The sequence below is a fragment of the Paramisgurnus dabryanus genome, chromosome 1 (assembly GCF_030506205.2).
Source record: "Paramisgurnus dabryanus chromosome 1, PD_genome_1.1, whole genome shotgun sequence".
NCBI lineage: Eukaryota > Metazoa > Chordata > Actinopteri > Cypriniformes > Cobitidae > Paramisgurnus > Paramisgurnus dabryanus.
Window position 1 is genome coordinate 8,755,993 of NC_133337.1, and position 23,051 is coordinate 8,779,043.

The window sequence follows — 23,051 nt, forward strand, 5'->3', positions numbered from 1 at the left end:
GCCGGATTTAAACCAGCGACCTAAGGATGACAATTTAACCAACTACAGTCCTCCGCTCTACCAACTGAGCTATCGAAGGGTTTGAAAGGGCTAATTTACACAGGGATGTGAGGGTACTGTGGTGATATACCATTAGCAGGAAGCAGTTTGAGGAACAGCAAAGTCAAGAGAAAAACTCCTTCGAGCCGGATTTGAACCAGCGACCTAAGGATGACAATTTAACCAACTACAGTCCTCCGCTCTACCAACTGAGCTATCGAAGGGTTGGGAAGGGCTAATTTACACAGGGATGTGAGGGGATTGTGGTGATATACCATTAGCAGGAAACAGTTTGAAGAAAAGCAGAGTAAAGAGAAAAACTCCTTCGAGCCAGATTTGAACCAGCGACCTAAGGATGACAATTTAACCAACTACAGTCCTCCACTCTACCAACTGAGCTATCGAAGTGTTGGGAAGGACTAATTTACACAGGGATATGAGGGTATTGTGGTGATATACCATTACCAGGAAACAGTTTGCAGAAAAGCAAAGTAAAGAGAAAAACTCCTTCAAGCCGGATTTGAACCAGCGACCTAAGGATGACAACTTAACCAACTACAGCCCTCCGGTCTACCAACTCAGCTATCGACGGGCTCGGAAGATATAATTTACACAGGTATGTGACGGGATTGTGGTGATATACCGTAAACAGGAAGCAGTTTGAAGAACACTAGATTTAATTACTCCGTCGAGCCGTATTTAATCAGCGACCTAACGAAGACAACTTAACCAACTACAGCCCTCTGCTCTACCAACTCAGCTATCAAAGGGCTCGGAAGATATAATTTACACAGGTATGTGAGGGTAGCACAGTGACATACAGTTAAAGGGAAGCAGTTTGAGATACAGCGGATTAAAATCGTCCTTCGAGCCGGATTTGAACCAGCGACCTAAGGATGACAATTTAACCAACTACAGTCCTCCGCTCTACCAACTGAACTATTGAAGGGTTTGGAAGGGCTAATTTACACAGGGAGGTGAGGGTACTGTGGTGATATACCATTAGCAGGAAGCAGTTTGAGGAACAGCAAAGTCAAGAGAAAAGCTCCTTCGAGCCGGATTTGAACCAGCGACCTAAGGATGACAATTTAACCAACTACAGTCCTCCACTCTACCAACAGAGCTATCGAAGGGTTGCAGTGATGTAAATTACACAGGTATGTGAGGGTAGTGTGGTGACATACCATTAGAAGGATGCAGTTTGAAGAACAGCAAATTAAGGGAAAAAACTCCTTTGAGCCGGATTTGAACCAGCGACCAAAGGATGACAATTTAACCAACTACAGTCCTCCGCTCTACCAGCTGAGCTATCGAAGGGTTGGGAAGGGCTAATTTACACAGGGATGTGAGGGTACTGTGGTGATATTGTCGTGGAATTTTAGCCGCATCAAATAATACTCACTAAGAGTCAAAGTCAAGGATCACACAGACACACTGTCGACAGAATTTTCTTTGTCTGAATTTTATATATTCTGCAGAATAGGCTCTCACCCCCATGGTGCTAGAAGTTTAAAAACCTAAGAGCCCCGATCACAAGGTTGAAGACACATTTATAGTAAGATGCTGAAACACGTACAATCATCCGTTTCTACGTCATTTAGAAGATAGCCTTCAGTTGTCAGTGATTAAGAGCAAAGACCGTTAAACATAATCATAAAGGACAGTACATGCTGGTACATGATGTTTAAGTCCTTCCTTGGACATTGTACTTGCTGAAAAGACAGAAAGAGCATAATTCTGTACGTTAGCAGAAAAACATGATCTCCATATGAATCACAATTTGTGAGCTTCAGATTGTTATTAAAAAATGAAAAATAGGATGAAAAATAAAACATAATAATATGAAAATAAAAGCATAATAAAAGTCCTCCACTACACTCCTCCCTTTTTATGATTTATTCATAACTTCATTTACTGTCATCGTTACATAGCTCTGGTTATTACCCTTAACCATAGTGTACATATAGTTCTGTGCAGTTGCAAAAGTAAAAATGCACACACACATAGTATGATCATGAATCTCATTTTTGAAAGAAGAAAATAGTTCGTTTTCTTGAAGAAATTGAGCACAGTTAGAGTTGGGGTCGTGAGCCCTTGATGATTCCGGATTGAGCACAGTTAGAGTTGGGGTCGTGAGCCCTGAGCACAGTTAGAGTTGGGGTTGTGAGCCCTGAGCACAGTTAGAGTTGGGGTCGTGAGCCCTTGTTGATTAATTTCCTTTGTAGGTTCGGGTTTGGTAGGACCACACGGTGCAGTCGTGCCAAGCTATCCTGCTTTCTTGTTTGAATGAAATTATCTTAGTGTCTAAATTAATTTTGGGTCTGAAAGCTGGTGTTGTAATTACAGTTATTAAGCTGCAAGCGTCGTGTCGATTACCCACATTAAAGATGTCGTGTGCGTGTGTCCAAACCAAACCCAGAATACTGGAGTCGTCCTCCAATACTTTGTGAGCTGTTGCAGTTCTCTCGTGTCGTTCTTTGTATAAACTTGCAGTATACAGGTATCTGTGGTTCCCACCAATACGAAAAAGTGGTCCGTAGCAGTCGACTAGCCGTCCTCCCTTTGGTTTACACCTTGCAGTCCCGGACCAACCCTCCGGCAATGGGCAACGTGCACCCAGGTGGCACGCTCCGTGACCTTCACAGCGGTGTGAGTCGTCAGCAGAATCTGAAATGGCCCCTCCCACCGTCTGGCTTTCCAGGATTTCCTCCTGAGGTTCTTTACCACCACGTAATCCCCTGGTTTGATGTTGTGTAATGGTTCTTCTACTGGACGGGGTAGGGCTGATTTAACCTGCTTTGGAGATATTTTGAAATACAGAGGACATAGAAATACAATATTGCAACATGTCATTTTCATTTTGAAGAGTATCGCATGTCACCGTGGTCCCCATGTGTCAACCTAGCAAAATGGGAATAAAAATGTTTAGGTAAGCAAGGTTTTTGATTTGGACCCATCCAAATCCCTTCAGGAGTTTTGGTTGCTCCACACGATTTCCATAGAGCTATTTCTGTTGGAAGAGAAAATGTTTGCATGCTTATTAGTAACTCCTGTGGTGTTTCGGCTTCCTTTTCCTGGGAAATCTGTGTAAGAGAAACGTTTTTGTTAGTAGTCATGAGAGATGCTTCCGCATCCGTGCGTGCATTTCCTCTGGAGATCACGTCCTGTTCCTTGGTGTGTGCTTTGCATTTGCACACAGCTATTTGAGAAAGGAGTAAAATTTGTTATAGGAGAGAAACTGTCAGTAAAATCAGCAGTCAATGTAAATGGTTATAGATTGATTAGTAGCAAGTTGACAAGCTTGTGTTAGTGCATGCAATTCAGCCACCTTTGCAGATTTCTGAGGTGGTAAGCATCCGGATTTCACTACTTCAAAGTCAGACACAACTGCCCACCCCATCCTATCTATGCCTCTGTCATCTCTGGAAGAGGAACCATCCACATAATATGTGAGGGTGCATTTAGGTATGGGTGTGTCAGCAAGGTCAGGCCTTGGTGTGCATACTTCCCGTAGGGCAGACAAACAACAATGTGGTGTACCTTCATCAGGTGTAGGTAACAATGTCGCCGGGTTTAGCACTGTACATCTTTCAACTGTGACATTAGACATCTGAAACAATGCACAGGAATAACGCAGCCATCTTGCTGCAGACAAGTGAGATGTGCGCTGTTCAAGCCCTGAGACATCCTGGTAGGCCCCTGGCCACCGCATCAAGGCGTCCTGAAAATATGCAACTGGTCTCAACTTGTCACCATGTCCTTGTAACAAAACAGATGTCATACAGACATTTCTTTCATCCACAGTTTGAACAAAAGGCTTTTTCGGGTCTGGCAAACCTAAAGTGGGTGCCTGCTGTAATGTCTGTTTTAATTCCACAAATGCCTTTTCAGCCTTCTCTGTCCATTCTACCTTCTCTGATGGTGCCAAAGGTTTTTCATAAATCATATCATGCAATGGTTGTTGCATCTCAGAATAGTTAGCAATAAAAGTCCTGCAATAAGATGTCATACCCAAGAATGACATCACCTGTTTCTTTGTAATGGGTTTTGGTATGTTAGCTATTGCCTCTATTCTCTTTGGAGAGAGAGACTTACCCATAGGTGTAATTTCTTGTCCTAGAAAGGTTACTTTCTGGACAGAGCACTGTACCTTTTTGGGGTTGACCTTATGACCTTCCTTAGCTAGATGAGTAAGCAGCCGTATGGTGTTGTCTGTGTACGATTGCTGAGTCGGTGCTGGCACCAAGAGGTCATCCACGTACTGCAATAAAGCAACATCATCATCCAACACAAGTTTCTGTAATGAACAATGCAATGCAGAGTTTGTAAATAGTGCGGCTCTCGCTATACCCCTTAAATGTAAAATCAAACCAAAACTGGCTATCAGAATGGACAGGAACTCTGAAAAATGCACTTGAAATATCCACTACACTGAAAACCACTGGCCATCAGCTGGTATCTGTCAGAGAATTGTGTAAGGGTTTGGCACGTGAGGTGCTCTTGCTTGTACCACAGCATTTCCTGCTTGGAGATCTTGAACAAACCTCCACTCTGTGGGCTGACCTGCATCCCTGACCTTTTGTACAGGAAAAATGGGTGTTCTCACAGGTGAGTGTGGGCAGGGAATAATTATCCCAATAATGCCTAAAATACTGGCCTTATCCCCTCAAGCGCCTCCCTTTTCAGAGGATATTGGGGTTTACATGGTCTATAATCACTCTTTGGGGTGATAGTTACTGGTTCACACCCTTTAATCAAGCCCACATCATACTTGTCTTTAGCCCACAGGTAATCAGGTACATTGTCAAGAACTTTTTGCGGTAAATCAATACTAGCACACGTCATGTGTACTGACAAACTGTTTTGTGAGTTGAAATCTGCAGAAACAGCTTTCTGTATTACAACTCTCTCTCTCTCAGCCATGAAAAAGCAGCATAATCTCTTCTGTGTGCTGATAACTGCTCTGAGAACTGTATGCTATCCGCCAATGGTTCCCAATCAACAGCCTCGCTGCAGGCCTTTGCAAATTCACCTGCATTTCTAACGGCTGACTAGTATTTTTTGCAATGGAGATGTGGGGTACTGAATTGTCAAAATCAAAAATTTGTTCCTGCTTTCCTGTCAACTGAACGAGTGCCACACACCATGAGTCATTCCAGCATATATGGGTTAAAGTCAAAACCCTCTGTCTTTACAGAAAACCATCTCTCTTGCCACTCTCTTTCTGTTATGTCAACAACATGAGCTTGTGCAATGCATGTTTTCAGCTGGAATGACCTCGCTGGCTTGTGGCAATCTTATCTTCCCTTCAGCATGCAACTCTTCATTCAGAAAGGCCCATTCATACACATATACAGACAGAGACATACACATAGATGACATTCTGGGATCCCAACAAGAAATATTCAGGCCTTGGTTGTTACATAAGATGCTAGCATTAATTTTACAAGTCAAATCCCTCCCCATGAGGTTTACCGGACACGCGTCAGATAAAAGGAACATATGCATAAACTTGTTACCGTCATGCATACAACAGAGTGGAGCAGTAAATTCTTCCCTCACTATATGCCCCGTAGCACTCATAGATGAGTTAAACTGCCCACTCAAGGTGACAAATGGGAATTCATCTTTGCGTATGACAGAGTTAGTCGCACCAGAGTCCACCATAAATAACATAGCCTGTCCCTCAACCATTATTTCTTCGAGAGGCAGTTTAGAGTATGCCTCTCGTTCAACATCAAGCAAAGCAAGTTCTTCATTGCATAGAGCGTTTCTTTCCCTTTCACACACATCAGAAAAAAACAGAATTAGCAAGCAGATAATATGGCATTTGAACCGCAGAAAAAACAAGATTGGACTTACCCACCTCTGTACGATGCTCCCCTTCCCCCTCCTGGCTTCAGTCGGCCCTTTCTTTACACACCGGCAGGTTTCCCGTGCTCCCTTGGGATTCCGGTGTCCCTTTAGTTTTCAGGAAATGGAAACATTGGTTTTTCAAATGTCCTTTCTGTCCGCAATACCAGCAAACATTTTCTTTCGGATCTCCTCTCCTCTTCTCTCATTCTCTCTGCTGCCCGTTCTCTCGGGAGCGTTGTCCTTGCGAAGAGAAATTGCGTTGTTATGTTGTGGCTGTGCCCATTCTCCTATCTTGGCAAAAGCTGAAGATAGCTGTTTCTCTGGTGAACGGCTTCTCTGCTGTTTCCTTAGGCCTTGCCTCCCGTTCCGTCTTTATCTGAACATCATCTTTGTCCTCTTCAAAAGTGCTGTCAAGGATGTGGATGATCTCTGATTCTGGTCCACGTGGCAGTTCTTGCATCGGCGGTGGCGGGGGTGCAGAAGGTGGTGCTTGTCGTGCTGGCTGTTGTATCTGTGCGGCTTGTTGAGCTGGTTGTTGTATCTGTGCGATTTGTTGAGCAGGTGGTGGTGGAGGGCGACGTTGTGGAGGGGGTTGGAGGTCATCGTCCAGAAGCGGTACCCTTGTGAATTGGAAATGTACCCCAGGTGGGGTACGTGCAGGTGCATAGGGAGGAGGAAAAAAAAAAAGAAAGTTAGGTTCATCATGTAATGAATCTGATGTAGGAAAAACATTTGCTTAATGTTTAGCTCTGACTTAGTCTGAGTCAGTTCGTCCTTGGTTCTTATCTTACTCTGTGCTCTCATTTCTCTGCCATCCGCAATGATCTTTTCCCTTAATAAAATGAGTGCTTTTACACTCAGTGTCCCTTTAGGAGGAAAATTATACCTTTTCTCCCAGATTTTACGCTTTCCAACGCCCCCGTGCCCTTTGATTTGATCACTCGAGCATACACGCCATTTTCCAGATCCATTGACTTTGTACTCCCTTTCGAATTACCCTGACCCATGGTCACGAACGAAATAACGCTTACCATATTATATATTCAGATGCCACCACAACGGTTCTTTTCCAGATTCCGTCAGCCTTGACTTCAGAACTGGTTGAGACTCTCCCTTCCCTTAGGCCTGGGGTACGGAGCCCGAGACCTCTTGTCTCAGGGGTGATCAGTCAGTCTCTCCCAAACCTGGAGTCTACAGCTGTGGAATCCGCATCCTCGTCGCCATTATTGTCGTGGAATTTTAGCCGCATCAAATAATACTCACTAAGAGTCAAAGTCAAGGATCACACAGACACACTGTCGACAGAATTTTCTTTGTCTGAATTTTATATATTCTGCAGAATAGGCTCTCACCCCCATGGTGCTAGAAGTTTAAAAACCTAAGAGCCCCGATCACAAGGTTGAAGACACATTTATAGTAAGATGCTGAAACACGTACAATCATCCGTATCTACGTCATTTAGAAGATAGCCTTCAGTTGTCAGTGATTAAGAGCAAAGACCGTTAAACATAATCATAAAGGACAGTACATGCTGGTACATGATGTTTAAGTCCTTCCTTGGACATTGTACTTGCTGAAAAGACAGAAAGAGCATAATTCTGTACGTTAGCAGAAAAACATGATCTCCATATGAATCACAATTTGTGAGCTTCAGATTGTTATTAAAAAATGAAAAATAGGATGAAAAATAAAACATAATAATATGAAAATAAAAGCATAATAAAAGTCCTCCACTGCAATATACCATTAGCAGGAAGCAGTTTGAGGAACAGCAAAGTCAAGAGAAAAACTCCTTCGAGCCGGATTTGAACCAGCGACCTAAGGATGACAATTTAACCAACTACAGTCCTCCGCTCTACCAACTGAGCTATCGAAGGGTTGCAGTGATGTAAATTACACAGGTATGTGAGGGTAGTGTGGTGACATACCATTAGAAGGATGCAGTTTGAAGAACAGCAAATTAAGGGAAAAAACTCCTTTGAGCCGGATTTGAACCAGCGACCAAAGGATGACAATTTAAACAACTACAGTCCTACTCTCTACAAACTGAGTTATCAAAGGGTTGTAATGGTGTAATTCACACAGGTATGTGAGGGTAGTGTGGTGATATACCGTAAACAGGAAGCAGTTTGAAGAACACTAGATTTAAATACTCCGTCGAGCCGGAATTGAATCAGCGACCTAAAGAGGACAACTTAACCAACTACAGCCCTCCGGTCTACCAACTCAGCTATCGACGGGCTCGGAAGATATAATTTACACAGGTATGTGAGGGTAGCACAGTGATATACAGTTAACAGGAAGCAGTTTGAGATACAGCGGATTAAAATCGTCATTCGAGCCGGATTTAAACCAGCGACCTAAGGATGACAATTTAACCAACTACAGTCCTACTCTCTACAAACTGAGCTATCAAATGGTTGTAATGGTGTAATTCACACAAGTATGTGAAGGTAGTGTGGTGATATACCGTAAACAGGAAGCAGTTTGAAGAACACTAGATTTTTAATACTCCGTCGAGCCGGATTTTAATCAGCGACCTAACAAAGACAACTTAACCAACTACAGCCCTCCGCTCTACCAACTCAGCTATCGAAGGGCTCGGAAGATATAATTTACACAGGTATGTGAGGGTAGCACAGTGATATACAGTTAAAGGGAAGCAGTTTGAGATACAGCGGATTAAAATCGTCCTTCGAGCCGGATTTGAACCAGCGACCTAAGGATGACAATTTAACCAACTACAGTCCTCCGCTCTACCAACTGAGCTATCGAAGGGTTGGGAAGGGCTAATTTACACAGGGATGTGAGGGTACTGTGGTGATATACCATTAGCAGGAAGCAGTTTGAGGAACAGCAAAGTCAAGAGAAAAACTCCTTCGAGCCAGATTTGAACCAGCGACCTAAGGATGACAATTTAACCAACTACAGTCCTCCGCTCTACCAACTGAGCTATCGAAGGGTTGGGAAGGGCTAATTTACACAGGGAAGTGAGGGGATTGTGGTGATATACCATTAGCAGGAAACAGTTTGAAGAAAAGCAAAGTGAAAAACTCCTTCGAGCCGGATTTGAACCAGCGACCTAAGGATGACAATTTAACCAACTACAGTCCTCCGCTCTACCAACTGAGCTATCGAAGGGTTGGGAAGGGCTAATTTACACAGGGAAGTGAGGGGATTGTGGTGATATATCATTAGCAGGAAACAGTTTGAAGAAAAGCAAAGTAAAGAGAAAAACTCCTTCGAGCCGGATTTGAACCAGCGACCTAAGGATGACAATTTAACCAACTACAGTCCTCCGCTCTACCAACTGAGCTAACGAAGGGTTTGGAAGGGCTAATTTACACAGGGATGTGAGGGTGCTGTGGTGATATACCATTAGCAGGAAGCAGTTTGAGGAACAGCAAAGTAAAGAGAAAAACTACTTCAAGCCGGATTTGAAACAGCGACCTAAGGATGACAATTTAACCAACTACAATCCTCCGCTCTACCAACTGAGCTATCGAAGGGTTTGGAAGGGCAAATTTACACAGGGATGTGAGGGGATTGTGGTGATATACCATTAGCAGGAAGCACTTTGAGGAACAGCAAAGTAAAGAGAAAAACTCCTTCAAGCCGGATTTGAACCAGCGACCTAAGGATGACAATTTAACCAACTACAGTCCTCCGCTCTACCAACTGAGCTATCGAAGGGTTTGGAAGGGCAAATTTACACAGGGATGTGAGGGGATTGTGGTGATATACCATTAGCAGAAAACAGTTTGAAGAAGAGCAAAGTAAAGAGAAAAACTCCTTCGAGCCGGATTTGAACCAGCGACCTAAGGATGACAATTTAACCAACTACAGTCCTCCGCTCTACCAACTGAGCTATCGAAGGGTTGCAGTGATGTAAATTACACAGGTATGTGAGGGTAGTGTGGTGACATACCATTAGAAGGATGCAGTTTGAAGAACAGCAAATTAAGGGAAAAAACTCCTTTGAGCCGGATTTGAACCAGCGACCAAAGGATGACAATTTAAACAACTACAGTCCTACTCTCTACAAACTGAGTTATCAAAGGGTTGTAATGGTGTAATTCACACAGGTATGTGAGGGTAGTGTGGTGATATACCGTAAACAGGAAGCAGTTTGAAGAACACTAGATTTAAATACTCCGTCGAGCCGGAATTGAATCAGCGACCTAACGAGGACAACTTAACCAACTACAGCCCTCCGGTCTACCAACTCAACTATCGACGGACTCGGAAGATATAATTTACACAGGTATGTGAGGGTAGCACAGTGATATACAGTTAACAGGAAGCAGTTTGAGATACAGCGGATTAAAATCGTCATTCGAGCCGGATTTAAACCAGCGACCTAAGGATGACAATTTAACCAACTACAGTCCTACTCTCTACAAACTGAGCTATCAAATGGTTGTAATGGTGTAATTCACACAAGTATGTGAAGGTAGTGTGGTGATATACCGTAAACAGGAAGCAGTTTGAAGAACACTAGATTTAAATACTCCGTCGAGCCGGATTTTAATCAGCGACCTAACAAAGACAACTTAACCAACTACAGCCCTCCGCTCTACCAACTCAGCTATCGAAGGGCTCGGAAGATATAATTTACACAGGTATGTGAGGGTAGCACAGTGATATACAGTTAAAGGGAAGCAGTTTGAGATACAGCGGATTAAAATCGTCCTTCGAGCCGGATTTGAACCAGCGACCTAAGGATGACAATTTAACCAACTACAGTCCTCCGCTCTACCAACTGAGCTATCGAAGGGTTGGGAAAGGCTAATTTACACAGGGAAGTGAGGGGATTGTGGTGATATACCATTAGCAGGAAACAGTTTGAAGAAAAGCAAAGTGAAAAACTCCTTCGAGCCGGATTTGAACCAGCGACCTAAGGATGACAATTTAACCAACTACAGTCCTCCGCTCTACCAACTGAGCTATCGAAGGGTTGGGAAGGGCTAATTTACACAGGGATGTGAGGGGATTGTGGTGATATATCATTAGCAGGAAACAGTTTGAAGAAAAGCAAAGTAAAGAGAAAAACTCCTTCGAGCCGGATTTGAACCAGCGACCTAAGGATGACAATTTAACCAACTACAGTCCTCCGCTCTACCAACTGAGCTAACGAAGGGTTTGGAAGGGCTAATTTACACAGGGATGTGAGGGTGCTGTGGTGATATACCATTAGCAGGAAGCAGTTTGAGGAACAGCAAAGTAAAGAGAAAAACTCCTTCAAGCCGGATTTGAACCAGAGACCTAAGGATGACAATTTAACCAACTACAGTCCTCCGCTCTACCAACTGAGCTATCGAAGGGTTTGGAAGGGCAAATTTACACAGGGATGTGAGGGGATTGTGGTGATATACCATTAGCAGGAAGCACTTTGAGGAACAGCAATGTAAAGAGAAAAACTCCTTCAAGCCGGATTTGAACCAGCGACCTAAGGATGACAATTTAACCAAATACAGTCCTCCGCTCTACCAACTGAGCTATCGAAAGGTTGCAGCGATATAATTTACACAGGTATGTGAGGGTATTGTGGTGATATACCATTAGCAGGAAGCAGTTTGAAGAACAGCAAAGTAAAGAGAAAAACTCCTTCGAGCCGGATTTGGACCAGCGACCTAAGGATGACAATTTAACCAACTACAGTCCTCCGCTGTACCAACTGAGCTATCGAAGGGTTGCAGTGATATAATTTACACAGGTATGTGAGGGTAGTGTGGTGACATACCATTAGAAGGATGCAGTTTGAAGAACAGCAAATTAAAGAAAAAAAAATCCTTTGAGCCGGATTTGTACCAGCGACCAAAGGATGACAATTTAAACAACTACAGTCCTACTCTCTACAAACTGAGCTATCAAAGGGTTGTAATGGTGTAATTCACACAGGTATGTGAGGGTAGTGTGGTGATATACTGTAAACAGGAAGCAGTTTGAAGAACACTAGATTTAAATACTCAGTCGAGCCGGATTTGAATCAGCGACCTAACAAAGACAACTTAACCAACTACAGCGCTCCGCTCTACCAACTCAGCTATCGAAGGGCTCGGAATATATAATTTACACAGGTATGTGAGGGTAGCACAGTGATATACAGTTAAAAGGAAGCAGTTTGAGATACAGCAGATTAAAATCGTCCTTCGAGCCAGAATTGAACCAGCTACCTAACAAAGACAACTTAACCAACTACAGCCCTACGCTCTAGCAACTAAGCTATCGAAGGACTCGGAAGATATAATTTACACAGGTATGTGAGGGTAGCACAGTGATATACAGTTAACAGGAAGCAGTTTGAGGAACAGCAAAGTAAAGAAAAAACCCCTTCGAGCCGGATTTGAACCAGCGACCTAAGGATGACAATTTAACCAACTACAGTCCTCCGCTCTACCAACTGAGCTATCGAAGGGTTTGGAAGGGCTAATTTACACAGGTATGTGAGGGTAGGCACAGTGATATACAGTTAACAGGAAGCAGTTTGAGGAACAGCAAAGTAAAGAAAAAACTCCTTCGAGCCAGATTTGAACCAGCGACCTAAGGATGACAATTTAACCAACTACAGTCCTCCGCTCTACCAACTGAGCTATCGAAGGGCTTGGAAGGGCTAATTTACACAGGGATGTGAGGGTACTGTGGTGATATACCATTAGCAGGAAGCAGTTTGAGGAACAGCAAAGTAAAGAGAAAAACTCCTTCGAGCCGGATTTGAACCAGCGACCTAAGGATGACAATTAAACCAACTACAGTCCTCCGCTCTACCAACTGAGCTATCGAAGGGTTGGGAAGGGCTAATTTACACAGGGATGTGAGGGTACTGTGGTGATATACCATTAGCAGGAAGCAGTTTGAGGAACAGCAAAGTAAAGAGAAAAACTCCTTCGAGCCGGATTTGAACCAACGACCAAAGGATGACAATTTAAACAACTACAGTCCTACTCTCTACAAACTGAGCTATCAAAGTGTTGTAATGGTGTAATTCACACAGGTATGTGAGGGTAGTGTGGTGATATACCGTTAACAGGAAGCAGTTTGAAGAACACTAGATTTAAATAGCCGGATTTGAATCAGCGACCTAACGAGGACAACTTAACCAACTACAGCCCTCCGGTCTACCAACTCAGCTATCGACGGGCTCGGAAGATATAATTTACACAGGTATGTGAGGGTAGCACAGTGATATACAGTTAACAGGAAGCAGTTTGAGAAACAGCGGATTAAAATCGTCCTTCGATCCGGATTTGAACCAGCGACCTAAGGATGACAATTTAACCAACTACAGTCCTACTCTCTACAAACTGAGCTATCAAAGGGTTGTAATGGTGTAATTCACACAGGTATGTGAGGGTAGTGTGGTGATATACCGTAAACAGGAAGCAGTTTGAAGAACACTAGATTTAAATACTCCGTCGAGCCGGATTTTAATCAGCGACTTAACGAAGCCAACTTAACCGACTACAGCCCTCCGCTCTACCAACTCAGCTATCGAAGGGCTCGGAAGATATAATTCACACAGGTATGTGAGGGTAGCACAGTGATATAAAGTTAACAGGAAGCAGTTTGAGAAACAGCGGATTAAAATCGTCCTCCGAGCCGGATTTGAACCAGCGACCTAAGGATGACAATTTAACCAACTACAGTCCTCCGCTCTACCAACTGAGCTTCCGAAGGGTTTGGAAACGCTAATTTACACAGGGATTTGAGGGTAGTGTGGTGACATACCATAAGCAAGATGCAGTTTGAAGAACAGCAAATTAAAGAAAAGAACTCCTTTGAGCCGGATTTGAACCAGTGAAATAAGGATGACAATTTTACCAACTACAGTCCTACTCTCTGTGAACTGAGCCTTCGAAATGTCCAAAAAATGTAATTTACACAGGTGTGTGAGGGTAGTTTGGTGATATACCGTAAACAGGAATCAGCTTTAAGAACACTAGATTTAAGTACCCCTTTCGAGACGGAATTGAACCAGCGACCTAACGAAGACAACTTAACCAACTACAGCAATCCGCTCTAGCAACTAAGCTATCGAAGGACTCGGAAGATATACTTTACACAGGTATGTGAGGGTAGCACAGTGATATACAGTTAACAGGAAGCAGTTTGAGGAACAGCAAAGTCAAGAGAAAAACTCCTTCGAGCCGGATTTGAACCAGCGACCTAAGGATGACAATTTAACCAACTACAGTCCTCCGCTCTACCAACTGAGCTATCGAAAGGTTGGGAAGGGCTAATTTACACAGGGAAGTGAGGGGATTGTGGTGATATACCATTAGCAGGAAACAGTTTGAAGAAAAGCAAAGTGAAAAACTCCTTCGAGCCGGATTTGAACCAGCGACCTAAGGATGACAATTTAACCAACTACAGTCCTCCGCTCTACCAACTGAGCTATCGAAGGGTTGGGAAGGGCTAATTTACACAGGGATGTGAGGGGATTGTGGTGATATATCATTAGCAGGAAACAGTTTGAAGAAAAGCAAAGTAAAGAGAAAAACTCCTTCGAGCCGGATTTGAACCAGCGACCTAAGGATGACAATTTAACCAACTACAGTCCTCCGCTCTACCAACTGAGCTAACGAAGGGTTTGGAAGGGCTAATTTACACAGGGATGTGAGGGTGCTGTGGTGATATACCATTAGCAGGAAGCAGTTTGAGGAACAGCAAAGTAAAGAGAAAAACTCCTTCAAGCCGGATTTGAAACAGCGACCTAAGGATGACAATTTAACCAACTATAATCCTCCGCTCTACCAACTGAGCTATCGAAGGGTTTGGAAGGGCAAATTTACACAGGGATGTGAGGGGATTGTGGTGATATACCATTAGCAGGAAGCACTTTGAGGAACAGCAAAGTAAAGAGAAAAACTCCTTCAAGCCGGATTTGAACCAGCGACCTAAGGATGACAATTTAACCAACTACAGTCCTCCGCTCTACCAACTGAGCTATCGAAGGGTTTGGAAGGGCAAATTTACACAGGGATGTGAGGGGATTGTGGTGATATACCATTAGCAGGAAGCAGTTTGAGGAACAGCAAAGTCAAGAGAAAAACTCCTTCGAGCCGGATTTGAACCAGCGACCTAAGGATGACAATTTAACCAACTACAGTCCTCCGCTCTACCAACTGAGCTATCGAAGGGTTGCAGCGATATAATATACACAGGTATGTGAGGGTAGTGTGGTGATATACCATTAGCAGGAAGCAGTTTGAAGAAGAGCAAAGTAAAGAGAAAAACTCCTTCGAGCCGGATTTGAACCAGCGACCTAAGGATGACAATTTAACAAACTACAGTCCTCCGCTCTACCAACTGAGCTATCGAAGGGTTGGGAAGGGCTAATTTACACAGGGATGTGAGGGTACTGTGGTGATATACCATTAGCAGGAAGCAGTTTGAGGAACAACAAAGTCAAGAGAAAAACTCCTTCGAGACGGATTTGAACCAGCGACCTAAGGATGACAATCTAACCAACTACAGTCCTCCGCTCTACCAACTGAGCTATCGAAGGGTTGCAGCGATATAATTTACACAGGTATGTTAGGGTGCTGTGGTGATATACCATTAGCAGGAAGCACTTTGAGGAACAGCAAAGTAAAGAGAAAAACTCCTTCAAGACGGATTTGAACCAGCGACCTAAGGATGACAATTTAACCAACTACAGTCCTCCGCTCTACCAACTGAGCTATCGAAGGGTTGGGAAGGGCTAATTTACACAGGGATTTGAGGGGATTGTGGTGATATACCATTAGCAGGAAACAGTTTGAAGAAAAGCAAAGTAAAGAGAAAAACTCCTTCAACCGGATTTGAACCAGCGACCTAAGGATGACAATTTAACCAACTACAGTCCTCCGCTCTACCAACTGAGCTAACGAACGGTTTGGAAGGGCTAATTTACACAGGGATGTGAGGGTGCTGTGGTGATATACCATTAGCAGGAAGCACTTTGAGGAACAGCAAAGTAAAGAGAAAAACTCATTCAAGCCGGATTTGAACCAGCGACCTAAAGATGACAATTTAACCAACTACAGCCCTCCGCTCTACCAACTGAGCTATCGAAGGGTTTGGAAGTGCAAATTTACACAGGGATGTGAGGGGATTGTGGTGATATACCATTAGCAGGAAACAGTTTGAAGAAAAGCAAAGTAAAGAGAAAAACTCCTTCGAGCCGGATTTGAACCAGCGACCTAAGGATGACAATTTAACCAACTACAGTCCTCCGCTCTACCAACTGAGCTATCGAAGGGATGGGGGCTAATTTACACAGGGATGTGAGGGTACTGTGGTGATATACCATTAGCAGGAAGCAGTTTGAGGAACAGCAAAGTCAAGAGAAAAACTCCTTCGAGCCGGATTAGAACCAGCGACCTAAGGATGACAATTTAACCAACTACAGTCCTCCGCTCTACCAACTGAGCTATCGAAGGGTTGCAGTGATGTAAATTACACAGGTATGTGAGGGTAGTGTGGTGACATACCATTAGAAGGATGCAGTTTGAAGAACAGCAAATTAAGGGAAAAAACTCCTTTGAGCCGGATTTGAACCAGCGACCAAAGGATGACAATTTAAACAACTACAGTCCTACTCTCTACAAACTGAGTTATCAAAGGGTTGTAATGGTGTAATTCACACAGGTATGTGAGGGTAGTGTGGTGATATACCGTAAACAGGAAGCAGTTTGAAGAACACTAGATTTAAATACTCCGTCGAGCCGGAATTGAATCAGCGACCTAAAGAGGACAACTTAACCAACTACAGCCCTCCGGTCTACCAACTCAGCTATCGACGGGCTCGGAAGATATAATTTACACAGGTATGTGAGGGTAGCACAGTGATATACAGTTAACAGGAAGCAGTTTGAGATACAGCGGATTAAAATCGTCATTCGAGCCGGATTTAAACCAGCGACCTAAGGATGACAATTTAACCAACTACAGTCCTACTCTCTACAAACTGAGCTATCAAATGGTTGTAATGGTGTAATTCACACAAGTATGTGAAGGTAGTGTGGTGATATACCGTAAACAGGAAGCAGTTTGAAGAACACTAGATTTTTAATACTCCGTCGAGCCGGATTTTAATCAGCGACCTAACAAAGACAACTTAACCAACTACAGCCCTCCGCTCTACCAACTCAGCTATCGAAGGGCTCGGAAGATATAATTTACACAGGTATGTGAGGGTAGCACAGTGATATACAGTTAAAGGGAAGCAGTTTGAGATACAGCGGATTAAAATCGTCCTTCGAGCCGGATTTGAACCAGCGACCTAAGGATGACAATTTAACCAACTACAGTCCTCCGCTCTACCAACTGAGCTATCGAAGGGTTGGGAAGGGCTAATTTACACAGGGATGTGAGGGTACTGTGGTGATATACCATTAGCAGGAAGCAGTTTGAGGAACAGCAAAGTCAAGAGAAAAACTCCTTCGAGCCAGATTTGAACCAGCGACCTAAGGATGACAATTTAACCAACTACAGTCCTCCGCTCTACCAACTGAGCTATCGAAGGGTTGGGAAGGGCTAATTTACACAGGGAAGTGAGGGGATTGTGGTGATATACCATTAGCAGGAAACAGTTTGAAGAAAAGCAAAGTGAAAAACTCCTTCGAGCCGGATTTGAACCAGCGACCTAAGGATGACAATTTAACCAACTACAGTCCTCCGCTCTACCAACTGAGCTTCCGAAGGGTTTGGAAACGCTAATTTACACAGGGATTTGAGGGTAGTGTGGTGACATACCATAAGCAAGATGCAGTTTGAAGAACAGCAAATTAAAGAAAAGAACTCCTTTGAGCCGGATTTGAACCAGTGAAATAAGGATGACAATTTTACCAACTACAGTCCTACTCTCTGTGAACTGAGCCTTCGAAATGTCCAAAAAATGTAATTTACACAGGTGTGTGAGGGTAGTTTGGTGATATACCGTAAACAGGAATCAGCTTTAAGAACACTAGATTTAAGTACCCCTTTCGAGACGGAATTGAACCAGCGACCTAACGAAGACAACTTAACCAACTACAGCAATCCGCTCTAGCAACTAAGCTATCGAAGGACTCGGAAGATATACTTTACACAGGTATGTGAGGGTAGCACAGTGATATACAGTTAACAGGAAGCAGTTTGAGGAACAGCAAAGTCAAGAGAAAAACTCCTTCGAGCCGGATTTGAACCAGCGACCTAAGGATGACAATTTAACCAACTACAGTCCTCCGCTCTACCAACTGAGCTATCGAAAGGTTGGGAAGGGCTAATTTACACAGGGAAGTGAGGGGATTGTGGTGATATACCATTAGCAGGAAACAGTTTGAAGAAAAGCAAAGTGAAAAACTCCTTCGAGCCGGATTTGAACCAGCGACCTAAGGATGACAATTTAACCAACTACAGTCCTCCGCTCTACCAACTGAGCTATCGAAGGGTTGGGAAGGGCTAATTTACACAGGGATGTGAGGGGATTGTGGTGATATATCATTAGCAGGAAACAGTTTGAAGAAAAGCAAAGTAAAGAGAAAAACTCCTTCGAGCCGGATTTGAACCAGCGACCTAAGGATGACAATTTAACCAACTACAGTCCTCCGCTCTACCAACTGAGCTAACGAAGGGTTTGGAAGGGCTAATTTACACAGGGATGTGAGGGTGCTGTGGTGATATACCATTAGCAGGAAGCAGTTTGAGGAACAGCAAAGTAAAGAGAAAAACTCCTTCAAGCCGGATTTGAAACAGCGACCTAAGGATGACAATTTAACCAACTATAATCCTCCGCTCTACCAACTGAGCTATCGAAGGGTTTGGAAGGGCAAATTTACACAGGGATGTGAGGGGATTGTGGTGATATACCATTAGCAGGAAGCACTTTGAGGAACAGCAAAGTAAAGAGAAAAACTCCTTCAAGCCGGATTTGAACCAGCGACCTAAGGATGACAATTTAACCAACTACAGTCCTCCGCTCTACCAACTGAGCTATCGAAGGGTTTGGAAGGGCAAATTTACACAAGGATGTGAGGGGATTGTGGTGATATACCATTAGCAGGAAGCAGTTTGAGGAACAGCAAAGTCAAGAGAAAAACTCCTTCGAGCCGGATTTGAACCAGCGACCTAAGGATGACAATTTAACCAACTACAGTCCTCCGCTCTACCAACTGAGCTAACGAAGGGTTTGGAAGGGCTAATTTACACAGGGATGTGAGGGTGCTGTGGTGATATACCATTAGCAGGAAGCAGTTTGAGGAACAGCAAAGTAAAGAGAAAAACTACTTCAAGCCGGATTTGAAACAGCGACCTAAGGATGACAATTTAACCAACTACAATCCTCCGCTCTACCAACTGAGCTATCGAAGGGTTTGGAAGGGCAAATTTACACAGGGATGTGAGGGGATTGTGGTGATATACCATTAGCAGGAAGCACTTTGAGGAACAGCAAAGTAAAGAGAAAAACTCCTTCAAGCCGGATTTGAACCAGCGACCTAAGGATGACAATTTAACCAACTACAGTCCTCCGCTCTACCAACTGAGCTATCGAAGGGTTTGGAAGGGCAAATTTACACAGGGATGTGAGGGGATTGTGGTGATATACCATTAGCAGAAAACAGTTTGAAGAAGAGCAAAGTAAAGAGAAAAACTCCTTCGAGCCGGATTTGAACCAGCGACCTAAGGATGACAATTTAACCAACTACAGTCCTCCGCTCTACCAACTGAGCTATCGAAGGGTTGCAGTGATGTAAATTACACAGGTATGTGAGGGTAGTGTGGTGACATACCATTAGAAGGATGCAGTTTGAAGAACAGCAAATTAAGGGAAAAAACTCCTTTGAGCCGGATTTGAACCAGCGACCAAAGGATGACAATTTAAACAACTACAGTCCTACTCTCTACAAACTGAGTTATCAAAGGGTTGTAATGGTGTAATTCACACAGGTATGTGAGGGTAGTGTGGTGATATACCGTAAACAGGAAGCAGTTTGAAGAACACTAGATTTAAATACTCCGTCGAGCCGGAATTGAATCAGCGACCTAACGAGGACAACTTAACCAACTACAGCCCTCCGGTCTACCAACTCAACTATCGACGGACTCGGAAGATATAATTTACACAGGTATGTGAGGGTAGCACAGTGATATACAGTTAACAGGAAGCAGTTTGAGATACAGCGGATTAAAATCGTCATTCGAGCCGGATTTAAACCAGCGACCTAAGGATGACAATTTAACCAACTACAGTCCTACTCTCTACAAACTGAGCTATCAAATGGTTGTAATGGTGTAATTCACACAAGTATGTGAAGGTAGTGTGGTGATATACCGTAAACAGGAAGCAGTTTGAAGAACACTAGATTTAAATACTCCGTCGAGCCGGATTTTAATCAGCGACCTAACAAAGACAACTTAACCAACTACAGCCCTCCGCTCTACCAACTCAGCTATCGAAGGGCTCGGAAGATATAATTTACACAGGTATGTGAGGGTAGCACAGTGATATACAGTTAAAGGGAAGCAGTTTGAGATACAGCGGATTAAAATCGTCCTTCGAGCCGGATTTGAACCAGCGACCTAAGGATGACAATTTAACCAACTACAGTCCTCCGCTCTACCAACTGAGCTATCGAAGGGTTGGGAAAGGCTAATTTACACAGGGAAGTGAGGGGATTGTGGTGATATACCATTAGCAGGAAACAGTTTGAAGAAAAGCAAAGTGAAAAACTCCTTCGAGCCGGATTTGAACCAGCGACCTAAGGATGACAATTTAACCAACTACAGTCCTCCGCTCTACCAACTGAGCTATCGAAGGGTTGGGAAGGGCTAATTTACACAGGGATGTGAGGGGATTGTGGTGATATATCATTAGCAGGAAACAGTTTGAAGAAAAGCAAAGTAAAGAGAAAAACTCCTTCGAGCCGGATTTGAACCAGCGACCTAAGGATGACAATTTAACCAACTACAGTCCTCCGCTCTACCAACTGAGCTAACGAAGGGTTTGGAAGGGCTAATTTACACAGGGATGTGAGGGTGCTGTGGTGATATACCATTAGCAGGAAGCAGTTTGAGGAACAGCAAAGTAAAGAGAAAAACTCCTTCAAGCCGGATTTGAACCAGAGACCTAAGGATGACAATTTAACCAACTACAGTCCTCCGCTCTACCAACTGAGCTATCGAAGGGTTTGGAAGGGCAAATTTACACAGGGATGTGAGGGGATTGTGGTGATATACCATTAGCAGGAAGCACTTTGAGGAACAGCAATGTAAAGAGAAAAACTCCTTCAAGCCGGATTTGAACCAGCGACCTAAGGATGACAATTTAACCAACTACAGTCCTCCGCTCTACCAACTGAGCTATCGAAGGGTTTGGAAGGGCAAATTTACACAGGGATGTGAGGGGATTGTGGTGATATACCATTAGCAGGAAGCACTTTGAGGAACAGCAATGTAAAGAGAAAAACTCCTTCAAGCCGGATTTGAACCAGCGACCTAAGGATGACAATTTAACCAACTACAGTCCTCCGCTCTACCAACTGAGCTATCGAAAGGTTGCAGCGATATAATTTACACAGGTATGTGAGGGTATTGTGGTGATATACCATTAGCAGGAAGCAGTTTGAAGAACAGCAAAGTAAAGAGAAAAACTCCTTCGAGCCGGATTTGGACCAGCGACCTAAGGATGACAATTTAACCAACTACAGTCCTCCGCTGTACCAACTGAGCTATCGAAGGGTTGCAGTGATATAATTTACACAGGTATGTGAGGGTAGTGTGGTGACATACCATTAGAAGGATGCAGTTTGAAGAACAGCAAATTAAAGAAAAAAAAATCCTTTGAGCCGGATTTGTACCAGCGACCAAAGGATGACAATTTAAACAACTACAGTCCTACTCTCTACAAACTGAGCTATCAAAGGGTTGTAATGGTGTAATTCACACAGGTATGTGAGGGTAGTGTGGTGATATACTGTAAACAGGAAGCAGTTTGAAGAACACTAGATTTAAATACTCAGTCGAGCCGGATTTGAATCAGCGACCTAACAAAGACAACTTAACCAACTACAGCGCTCCGCTCTACCAACTCAGCTATCGAAGGGCTCGGAATATATAATTTACACAGGTATGTGAGGGTAGCACAGTGATATACAGTTAAAAGGAAGCAGTTTGAGATACAGCAGATTAAAATCGTCCTTCGAGCCAGAATTGAACCAGCTACCTAACAAAGACAACTTAACCAACTACAGCCCTACGCTCTAGCAACTAAGCTATCGAAGGACTCGGAAGATATAATTTACACAGGTATGTGAGGGTAGCACAGTGATATACAGTTAACAGGAAGCAGTTTGAGGAACAGCAAAGTAAAGAAAAAACCCCTTCGAGCCGGATTTGAACCAGCGACCTAAGGATGACAATTTAACCAACTACAGTCCTCCGCTCTACCAACTGAGCTATCGAAGGGTTTGGAAGGGCTAATTTACACAGGTATGTGAGGGTAGGCACAGTGATATACAGTTAACAGGACGCAGTTTGAGGAACAGCAAAGTAAAGAAAAAACTCCTTCGAGCCAGATTTGAACCAGCGACCTAAGGATGACAATTTAACCAACTACAGTCCTCCGCTCTACCAACTGAGCTATCGAAGGGCTTGGAAGGGCTAATTTACACAGGGATGTGAGGGTACTGTGGTGATATACCATTAGCAGGAAGCAGTTTGAGGAACAGCAAAGTAAAGAGAAAAACTCCTTCGAGCCGGATTTGAACCAGCGACCTAAGGATGACAATTAAACCAACTACAGTCCTCCGCTCTACCAACTGAGCTATCGAAGGGTTGGGAAGGGCTAATTTACACAGGGATGTGAGGGTACTGTGGTGATATACCATTAGCAGGAAGCAGTTTGAGGAACAGCAAAGTAAAGAGAAAAACTCCTTCGAGCCGGATTTGAACCAACGACCAAAGGATGACAATTTAAACAACTACAGTCCTACTCTCTACAAACTGAGCTATCAAAGTGTTGTAATGGTGTAATTCACACAGGTATGTGAGGGTAGTGTGGTGATATACCGTTAACAGGAAGCAGTTTGAAGAACACTAGATTTAAATAGCCGGATTTGAATCAGCGACCTAACGAGGACAACTTAACCAACTACAGCCCTCCGGTCTACCAACTCAGCTATCGACGGGCTCGG

At 43.6% G+C, this 23,051-nt stretch overlaps 1 long non-coding RNA gene and 25 other non-coding genes across 26 annotated transcripts; all 26 read right to left on the reverse strand.

Moving 5' to 3' along the window:
- Nucleotides 1-176: 176 nt before the first annotated feature.
- trnay-gua (transfer RNA tyrosine (anticodon GUA)) lies at nt 177-263 on the reverse strand. Its single transcript is given in 2 exon segments — nt 177-212; nt 227-263. It is a non-coding gene; the product is annotated as a tRNA-Tyr (tRNA).
- Nucleotides 264-1,482: 1,219 nt separating this feature from the next.
- Nucleotides 1,483-3,760, reverse strand: LOC135747114 (uncharacterized). Its single transcript, XR_010531673.2, has 2 exons — nt 2,420-3,760; nt 1,483-2,309 (listed from the first exon to the last, which is right to left on the reverse strand). It is a non-coding gene; the product is annotated as an uncharacterized lncRNA (long non-coding RNA).
- A 3,925-nt stretch (nt 3,761-7,685) lies between these two features.
- On the reverse strand, nt 7,686-7,772 carry trnay-gua (transfer RNA tyrosine (anticodon GUA)). The gene is given in 2 exon segments: nt 7,686-7,721; nt 7,736-7,772. It is a non-coding gene; the product is annotated as a tRNA-Tyr (tRNA).
- An 814-nt stretch (nt 7,773-8,586) lies between these two features.
- On the reverse strand, nt 8,587-8,673 carry trnay-gua (transfer RNA tyrosine (anticodon GUA)). The gene is given in 2 exon segments: nt 8,587-8,622; nt 8,637-8,673. It is a non-coding gene; the product is annotated as a tRNA-Tyr (tRNA).
- A 276-nt stretch (nt 8,674-8,949) lies between these two features.
- On the reverse strand, nt 8,950-9,036 carry trnay-gua (transfer RNA tyrosine (anticodon GUA)). Its single transcript is given in 2 exon segments — nt 8,950-8,985; nt 9,000-9,036. It is a non-coding gene; the product is annotated as a tRNA-Tyr (tRNA).
- A 465-nt stretch (nt 9,037-9,501) lies between these two features.
- Nucleotides 9,502-9,588, reverse strand: trnay-gua (transfer RNA tyrosine (anticodon GUA)). Its single transcript is given in 2 exon segments — nt 9,502-9,537; nt 9,552-9,588. It is a non-coding gene; the product is annotated as a tRNA-Tyr (tRNA).
- Nucleotides 9,589-9,685: 97 nt separating this feature from the next.
- trnay-gua (transfer RNA tyrosine (anticodon GUA)) lies at nt 9,686-9,772 on the reverse strand. Its single transcript is given in 2 exon segments — nt 9,686-9,721; nt 9,736-9,772. It is a non-coding gene; the product is annotated as a tRNA-Tyr (tRNA).
- Nucleotides 9,773-10,585: 813 nt separating this feature from the next.
- trnay-gua (transfer RNA tyrosine (anticodon GUA)) lies at nt 10,586-10,672 on the reverse strand. The gene is given in 2 exon segments: nt 10,586-10,621; nt 10,636-10,672. It is a non-coding gene; the product is annotated as a tRNA-Tyr (tRNA).
- Nucleotides 10,673-10,764: 92 nt separating this feature from the next.
- trnay-gua (transfer RNA tyrosine (anticodon GUA)) lies at nt 10,765-10,851 on the reverse strand. Its single transcript is given in 2 exon segments — nt 10,765-10,800; nt 10,815-10,851. It is a non-coding gene; the product is annotated as a tRNA-Tyr (tRNA).
- A 1,743-nt stretch (nt 10,852-12,594) lies between these two features.
- trnay-gua (transfer RNA tyrosine (anticodon GUA)) lies at nt 12,595-12,681 on the reverse strand. Its single transcript is given in 2 exon segments — nt 12,595-12,630; nt 12,645-12,681. It is a non-coding gene; the product is annotated as a tRNA-Tyr (tRNA).
- A 1,531-nt stretch (nt 12,682-14,212) lies between these two features.
- Nucleotides 14,213-14,299, reverse strand: trnay-gua (transfer RNA tyrosine (anticodon GUA)). Its single transcript is given in 2 exon segments — nt 14,213-14,248; nt 14,263-14,299. It is a non-coding gene; the product is annotated as a tRNA-Tyr (tRNA).
- Nucleotides 14,300-14,580: 281 nt separating this feature from the next.
- On the reverse strand, nt 14,581-14,667 carry trnay-aua (transfer RNA tyrosine (anticodon AUA)). Its single transcript is given in 2 exon segments — nt 14,581-14,616; nt 14,631-14,667. It is a non-coding gene; the product is annotated as a tRNA-Tyr (tRNA).
- A 97-nt stretch (nt 14,668-14,764) lies between these two features.
- On the reverse strand, nt 14,765-14,851 carry trnay-gua (transfer RNA tyrosine (anticodon GUA)). The gene is given in 2 exon segments: nt 14,765-14,800; nt 14,815-14,851. It is a non-coding gene; the product is annotated as a tRNA-Tyr (tRNA).
- A 97-nt stretch (nt 14,852-14,948) lies between these two features.
- Nucleotides 14,949-15,035, reverse strand: trnay-gua (transfer RNA tyrosine (anticodon GUA)). The gene is given in 2 exon segments: nt 14,949-14,984; nt 14,999-15,035. It is a non-coding gene; the product is annotated as a tRNA-Tyr (tRNA).
- A 97-nt stretch (nt 15,036-15,132) lies between these two features.
- On the reverse strand, nt 15,133-15,219 carry trnay-gua (transfer RNA tyrosine (anticodon GUA)). Its single transcript is given in 2 exon segments — nt 15,133-15,168; nt 15,183-15,219. It is a non-coding gene; the product is annotated as a tRNA-Tyr (tRNA).
- Nucleotides 15,220-16,051: 832 nt separating this feature from the next.
- Nucleotides 16,052-16,138, reverse strand: trnay-gua (transfer RNA tyrosine (anticodon GUA)). The gene is given in 2 exon segments: nt 16,052-16,087; nt 16,102-16,138. It is a non-coding gene; the product is annotated as a tRNA-Tyr (tRNA).
- A 995-nt stretch (nt 16,139-17,133) lies between these two features.
- On the reverse strand, nt 17,134-17,220 carry trnay-gua (transfer RNA tyrosine (anticodon GUA)). The gene is given in 2 exon segments: nt 17,134-17,169; nt 17,184-17,220. It is a non-coding gene; the product is annotated as a tRNA-Tyr (tRNA).
- A 1,003-nt stretch (nt 17,221-18,223) lies between these two features.
- On the reverse strand, nt 18,224-18,310 carry trnay-gua (transfer RNA tyrosine (anticodon GUA)). The gene is given in 2 exon segments: nt 18,224-18,259; nt 18,274-18,310. It is a non-coding gene; the product is annotated as a tRNA-Tyr (tRNA).
- A 281-nt stretch (nt 18,311-18,591) lies between these two features.
- Nucleotides 18,592-18,678, reverse strand: trnay-gua (transfer RNA tyrosine (anticodon GUA)). Its single transcript is given in 2 exon segments — nt 18,592-18,627; nt 18,642-18,678. It is a non-coding gene; the product is annotated as a tRNA-Tyr (tRNA).
- Nucleotides 18,679-18,775: 97 nt separating this feature from the next.
- trnay-gua (transfer RNA tyrosine (anticodon GUA)) lies at nt 18,776-18,862 on the reverse strand. Its single transcript is given in 2 exon segments — nt 18,776-18,811; nt 18,826-18,862. It is a non-coding gene; the product is annotated as a tRNA-Tyr (tRNA).
- A 465-nt stretch (nt 18,863-19,327) lies between these two features.
- trnay-gua (transfer RNA tyrosine (anticodon GUA)) lies at nt 19,328-19,414 on the reverse strand. The gene is given in 2 exon segments: nt 19,328-19,363; nt 19,378-19,414. It is a non-coding gene; the product is annotated as a tRNA-Tyr (tRNA).
- Nucleotides 19,415-19,511: 97 nt separating this feature from the next.
- Nucleotides 19,512-19,598, reverse strand: trnay-gua (transfer RNA tyrosine (anticodon GUA)). Its single transcript is given in 2 exon segments — nt 19,512-19,547; nt 19,562-19,598. It is a non-coding gene; the product is annotated as a tRNA-Tyr (tRNA).
- An 813-nt stretch (nt 19,599-20,411) lies between these two features.
- Nucleotides 20,412-20,498, reverse strand: trnay-gua (transfer RNA tyrosine (anticodon GUA)). The gene is given in 2 exon segments: nt 20,412-20,447; nt 20,462-20,498. It is a non-coding gene; the product is annotated as a tRNA-Tyr (tRNA).
- Nucleotides 20,499-20,590: 92 nt separating this feature from the next.
- Nucleotides 20,591-20,677, reverse strand: trnay-gua (transfer RNA tyrosine (anticodon GUA)). Its single transcript is given in 2 exon segments — nt 20,591-20,626; nt 20,641-20,677. It is a non-coding gene; the product is annotated as a tRNA-Tyr (tRNA).
- Nucleotides 20,678-21,142: 465 nt separating this feature from the next.
- trnay-gua (transfer RNA tyrosine (anticodon GUA)) lies at nt 21,143-21,229 on the reverse strand. Its single transcript is given in 2 exon segments — nt 21,143-21,178; nt 21,193-21,229. It is a non-coding gene; the product is annotated as a tRNA-Tyr (tRNA).
- Nucleotides 21,230-22,604: 1,375 nt separating this feature from the next.
- trnay-gua (transfer RNA tyrosine (anticodon GUA)) lies at nt 22,605-22,691 on the reverse strand. The gene is given in 2 exon segments: nt 22,605-22,640; nt 22,655-22,691. It is a non-coding gene; the product is annotated as a tRNA-Tyr (tRNA).
- Between the last annotated feature and the right edge of the window lie 360 nt (nt 22,692-23,051).